The 6,393-nt window shown below is 43.6% G+C and overlaps 2 pseudogenes across 1 annotated transcript; one reads left to right on the top strand and one right to left on the bottom strand.

Moving 5' to 3' along the window:
* Positions 1-1,026: 1,026 nt before the first annotated feature.
* On the top strand, positions 1,027-1,809 carry LOC116535126 (annotated as a pseudogene). Its single transcript, XR_004262057.1, has one exon. The product of XR_004262057.1 is annotated as a ubiquitin-conjugating enzyme E2 T pseudogene (transcript).
* Positions 1,810-5,837: 4,028 nt separating this feature from the next.
* On the bottom strand, positions 5,838-5,934 carry LOC116535224 (annotated as a pseudogene).
* Between the last annotated feature and the right edge of the window lie 459 nt (positions 5,935-6,393).

Genomic DNA, 6,393 nt, shown 5'->3' with positions numbered 1-6,393 from the left:
GCTGGTCTTGAACTCCTGGCCTCGTGATCTGCCTACCTTGGCCTCCCAAAGTGTTGGGATTACAGACATGAGCCATGGCGCCCAGCCACTAATCACTTTAAAAGGATTCCTCTTAATTTTTTTTAGATAGAGGAAAAAATCAGGATTCCTTGTGTTGTTTGTGCTTTTAAAATATGTCTCCTTGCAGTGCCTGGGCTGCATAGAGCCACTGTTTTTTCCCTGGATTTTGCAATTGTTCATGGACTGTAACTGCAAGAATAGAGGAGCTGAATCCACTCACAGAATGGGAAATTACGGCACAGGCAGATCCATGCTTTCCTAAGGAACCAGAGTCTGAAGCTTTGTTCATTCATATCCTGAAATCTCACCGTCGGCCGGGTGCTGTGGCTCATGCCTATAATCTCAGTACTTTGAGAGGCTGAGACAGGTGGATCACCCGAGGTCAGGAGTTTGAGACCACCTTGGCCAGCCTGGCAAGACCTTGTATCTACTAAAAATACAAAAATTAGCTGAGTGTGGTGGCATGGGCCTGTAGTCCCAGCTACTTGGGAGGCTGAGGCAGGAGGATTGCTTAAACCCGGGAGGCAGAGGTTACAGTGAGCCGAGACTGAGCCATAACACTCCAGCCTGGGCAACAGCCTGGGCAAAAAAAAGAAAAAGGAAATCTTCCCCTCACTGTTACATTAATGAATACAGACTCCAATTTATAGTCTGTGATGAGACAAGAACAAAAATTGGGAAATGATGTAGGTAGAACATGGCAAAAGTAAAATATAAAAGGAACATGAATATGTATAGTTACTTCTTTTCTTTTTGCAAATAATTTTACCCAAATAACTCTTCTAGACAAATTTCTTTCTCTTCTTTTTTTTTTTTTTAAAAAAAAAAAACCAACAGGGTTTCACCATGTTGGTCAGGCTGGTCTGGAACTCCTGGCCTCCCAAAGTACTGGGATTACAGGCATAAGCCACCGTGCCCAGCTGACAAATTTCAAAGTACAGATTTTAAAAAAGAAAAATAGGGTCCGCTCGTTGCTGTGCTGTGAGGGGTGTCCGCTAAGTGCATCCCAGCCAGCTCTTAGTGTGGAGCAGTGACCTGTGTGTGGTTCCTTTTACTTGGGGATTATGCAGAGAGCTTCACATCTGAAGACAGAGCTGCACATGCTGGCCACAGAACCACCCCAGGCATCACATGTTGGCAAGATAAAGACCAAATGGATGATCTGCGAGCTCAATATTAGGTGGAGCCGCACACCATATGAGAAAGGTGTTTTTAAACTAGACGTTACCATTCCTGAGAGGTACCCATTTGAACCTCCTGAGATCCGATTTCTCACTCCAATTTATCATCCAAACATTGATTCTGCTGGAAGGATTTGTCTAGATGTTCTCAAATTGCCACCAAAAGGTGCTTGGAGACCATCCCTCAACATCACAACTGTGTTGACCTCTATTCAACTGCTCATGTCCGAACCCAACCCAGATGACCCGCTCATGGCTGACATATCCTCAGAATTTAAATGTAATAAGCCAGTCTTCCTCAAGAATGCCAGGCAGTGGACAGAGAAGCATGCAAGACAGAAACAAAAAGCTGATGAGGAGGAAATGCTTGATAATCTACCAGACGCTTGTGACTTCAGAGTACACAACTCAACACGGAAAAGAAAGGCCAGATTCAGCTAGCAGGCATAGAAAAGAAATTTTATCCTGATGTTTAGGGGATTTGTCCTGGTCCATCTTAGTTAATATGTTCTTTGCCAAGGTGATCTGAGTTACCTGCCTTGAATTTTTTACAAATATATTTGATGACATAATTTTTGTGTAGTTTATTTATCTTGTACATATGTATTTTGAAATCTTGTAAGCCTAGAAAATAAATAGTCATTTAATGTTGAAAAAAAACAGAAAGATAAATTTTCTTGTTACAGTATGTAACAAATAACTACTGTTGGCCTAAATACACAAGTATTTTCACAAAAAAAAAGATCCTACTGCATAAACCATCTTGTGACTACTAAGTATACTAAATCACCATATACATCTTTCTATGCTAATAATTAAGTTTTCTTAAAGGTATTTCCCAGAGTGGTTTCCAAAGAACGTGAACAGATATTTCAATAAGTTCTAGGATGAGATTATCTTGAAGAACCTAGGGAACAGACAGTTGGGGAACTTTGCTGTAAGATTTCTCAGACACTTTGATAATGACAGACAAACGGGCAGATCTAAGAGGGGAGGAAGAATAGAAAGGTCCAGCTGAACAGGGAAAATGTGGCACATATATACCATGGAATACTATGCAGCCATAAAAAACCATGAGTTTGTGTCCTTTGTAGGGACATGGATGAACCTGGAAACCATCATTCTCAGCAAACTGACACAAGAACAGAAAATCAAACACCCCATGTTCTCACTCATAAGTGGGTGTTGAACAATGAGAACACATGGACACAGGGAGGGGAGCATCACACACTGGGGTCTGTCCGGGGGAAATAGGGGAGGGACAGTGGGGGGTGGGGAGTTGGGGAGAGAGGGCATGGGAGGAAATGCCAGATACAGGTGATGGGAGGAAGGCAGCAAATCACACTGCCATGTGTGTACCTATGCAACAATCTTGCATGTTCTTCACATGTACCCCAAAACCTAAAAGGCAAAAAAAAAAATAAAAAAATTAAAAAAAGAAAGGTCCAGGTGATCTGGCCACGGAAACTCTCTCCTACTTTTTGTCTTATTATTTTTTGAGACAGGGTCTTGTTCTGTTGCCCAAGCTGGAGTACATGATCACAGCTCGCTGCAGCCTTGACCTCCTGGGCTCCAACAATCCTCCCACCTCAGCCTCCCTAGTAGCTGGGACTACAGGTGTGCATCACCTCGCCTATTTTTTTTTTTTTTTTTTTTTTTGAGATTTTTTGAGTTTTGCTCTTGTCATCCAGGCTGGAGTGCAATGGCGTGATCTCATCTCACTGTAACCTCTGCCTCCTGGGTTCAAGTGATTCTCCTGCCTCAGCCTCCTGAGTAGCTGAGATTACAGATGCCCGCCACCATGCCTGGCTAATTTTTGTATTTTTAGTAGAGATAGGGTTTCATCATGTTGGCCAGGCTGGTCTCCAACTCCTGACCTCAGGTGATCCACTTGTCTCAGCCTCCCAAAGTTCAGGGATTACAGGCGTGAGCCACCCCACCCGGACCTGGCTAATTTTTGTATTTTGTGTAGAGACAGTGTTTTACTATGTAGCCCAGACTGGTCTCAAACTCTTGGGCTCAAGCAATCCGCCCACCTTGGCGTCCCAAAATGCTGGGATTTCGGGCGTGAGCCACTGCATCTGGCCTTCATTTTTAATTGAGGAGAAAATTACAAAACATAAAATAAACTATTTTAAAGTGAACAATTCAGCCAGGCGTGGTGGCTCACACCTGTAATACCAGGACTTTGGGAGGCCGAGGCGAGTGGATTATGAGGTCAGGAGTTGAAGACCAGCCTGGCTAAGATGGTGAAACTCTGTCTCTACTAAAAATACAAAAATTAGCTGGGCGTGGTGGCGGGTGCCTGTAATCCCAGCTACTCGGGAGGCTCAGGCAGGAGAATTTCTTGAACTCAGGAGGTGGAGGTTGCAGTGAGCCGAAATCGCACCACTGCACTCCAGCCTGGGTGACAGAGCGAGACTCCATCTCAAATAACAAGAACAACAAAACAAAACAACAACGACAAAAAACCCCAAAACTTAAGGCAAAGTACTACAAAATTAAAATAAAATAATACGTATTTGGGGACCTTTAAAAAGAAATCCTGGTCTTAGGCCACACTTTGGACCAATAAAATCTGAATCTCTGTAGATGAGATGCAGCCATTAGTATAATTTTTTAAAGTTCTCCAGATGACTGAAAGTCATCTCGTTGAAAACCAGCACCTTAGAGACCCCGGAAGGTTCCTTTTAGCTTTAACTTTCCGTAGTCTACACAGTAATTTCCTGTCTCTGCAAAAATAGCTCCAAGGCATTAGGGGTGCTTTTGAACCTATTTTCTAAATAATCTTTAAAGTAACGAGAAAAAAATAACACAATATCACATGAGAATTCAAAAAATATCATTTGTCGTAAGGAAACCAACAGCTTTCTCCGTGAATCCACGCGAAGGTATCACATACTTGGGTTGTAAGTGATCATTAGTAGCCTGCATTTTTTTTGTTGTTGTTTTTGAGACAGAGTCTCATTCTGTTGCCCAAGCTGGAGTGTGGTGGTGCAATCTCACAAACTGCAACATTGACCTCCTAGGCTCAAGAGATCCTCCCACCTCAGTACCCCCTCCCCCACCGTATTTTTTGTAGAGACAGAGTTTCATCACGTTGCCCAGGCTGGATAGCCTGTGTTTTTATAATTTTATTTGACCTATTGAGTTTAATTAAATTCCCTCTCATCCTACTCCACACTCCATGACTTCAAAGAGAGAGTAGCGTCAGTTCACCTCTACTGAGGAGAAGAGAACGTTCTGAAATTTGCAACATCTTAGGGAAGCTGGAATGTTAGGCTATTTTAGCTGCAGATTACAGAAACCCAACTCAGCAGGGCTTAAACAATAAGGTCATTGATTAACTGTCTCTCAAGGAGTATGGTGTTAGGATGTCTTCGGGGTGGTGATTTAGTAGTTAATTTGGAAGCCAAGATTTTTTGTTTGTTTTTGGGTGTTTTTGATAACAGGCACACCCCACCACGGCCGGCTAACTTTTTGTATTTTAGTAGAGATGGGGTTTCACTATGTTGGCCAGGATGGTCTCTGTCTCCTGACCTCATGATCCGCCTGCCTCGGCCTCCCAAGGTGCTGGGATTATAGGTGTGGGCCACCGTGCCTGCATTTTTTTTTTTTTTTTTTGAGACAACGTCTTGGTTCTGCCGCCCCAGTTAGAATGCAGTGGTGTGATCTCGGCTCACTACAACTTCCGCCTCTTGGGTTCAAGTGATTCTCATGCCTTAGCCTCTCTAGTAGCGGGGATTACAGGTGCTCGCTACCACGCCTGGCTAATTTTTGTATTTTTGGAAGAGCTGGGTTTCACCATGTTGGCCAGGCTGGTCTTGAACTCCTGACCTCAAGCGATCGGCGCACCTCGGCCTCCCACAGTGCTGGGATTACAGGTGTGAGTCACCACGCCTCGCAGAAGAGCCAGGTTCCCTCCTTCCTTCCATTCTCCTGTGCTCAACTTGTTTTCTCAGGCTGCCTCTCATCACCCAAGATGGGTGCAGAGTCGTCGAAATCACAGGGAGATGGCAATGTCCAGAAGCAAAAAGAAAAGTCCCTGCCTTCTGGTCCTTTTTAAGGGTGAGGAAAACCCTGACGCCCTCTCAGCCACTTTGGTCAAAGTTGCATCACATACCTATTCCGAACTCACAACTTGGCAAGACACTGAGAATGCCCTGGTGGGCTCACACCCAAGGGAACATGCTGTGTGTGTGTGTGTGTGTGTGTGTGTGTGTGTGTGTGTGTGTGTCTGTGACACACATGGACACACAGCTAACATTAATGTAAAATATATTTTATTCCAGTGTATTCTGATTTGGTTAGTTCCTGTTTCCTTTGGCAATCTTCCATTAGTGAGCTAACCCTCAAGGTGTACACATACATATACTTCTGTGTGGCTATATAAATTTTAAGATAATAATTTAAAAATTATATACAAGGAAGCCAAGTAAATTTGGGCATTTGGCATATGATAAAAATTGCCTTTTAAAATAAGTAGGGGGTGGCCGGGTTCGGTGGCTCACGCCTGTAATCCCAGCACTTTGGGAGGCCAAGGCGGGCAGATCACTTGAGGTCAAGAGTTCAAGACCTAGCTTTTTTTTTTTTATTAATAAAATTAATAAATTCATGTCATCCTTGCATAGGGGCCTTACTAATCTTTTCTGTATCATTCCAATTTTTGTATATGTGCTACCAAAACAAGCATTGTCTTATTTTTATTTTTTAGACGGAGTTTTTTTGTTCTTATTGCCCAGGCTGGAGTGTAATGGTGTGATCTCAGCTCAATGCAAACTCAGCCGCCCGGGTTCAAGCAATTCTCCTGCCTCAGCCTCCCGAGTAGCTGGGACTATGGGTGTGGGCCACCATGCCCAGTTAATTTTTGTATTTTTAGTAGAGATGGGGTTTCACCATGTTGGCCAGGGTGGTCTCGATCTCTTGACCTTGTGATCTGCCCATCTCAGCCTCTCAAAGTGCTGGGATTATAGGCGTGAGCTTATTTTTTTAAAAAATAGAAATATAAAATCAGGGCCAGGCGCGGTGGCTCATGCTTGTAATCCCAGCACTTTGGGAGGCTCAGGTGGGTGGATCACAACGTCAGGAGTTCCAGATCAGCCTGTCCAATATGGTGAAACCCCGTTTCTACTAAAAATTTACAAAAATTAGC

The sequence above is a fragment of the Sapajus apella genome, unplaced genomic scaffold (genome assembly GCF_009761245.1).
Source record: "Sapajus apella isolate SASKATOON/1434 unplaced genomic scaffold, GSC_monkey_1.0 scaffold92, whole genome shotgun sequence".
NCBI classification, from domain to species: domain Eukaryota; kingdom Metazoa; phylum Chordata; class Mammalia; order Primates; family Cebidae; genus Sapajus; species Sapajus apella.
Note: the sequence above shows the minus strand (reverse complement) of the source record. Positions and strands in the feature narration are given on the sequence as shown.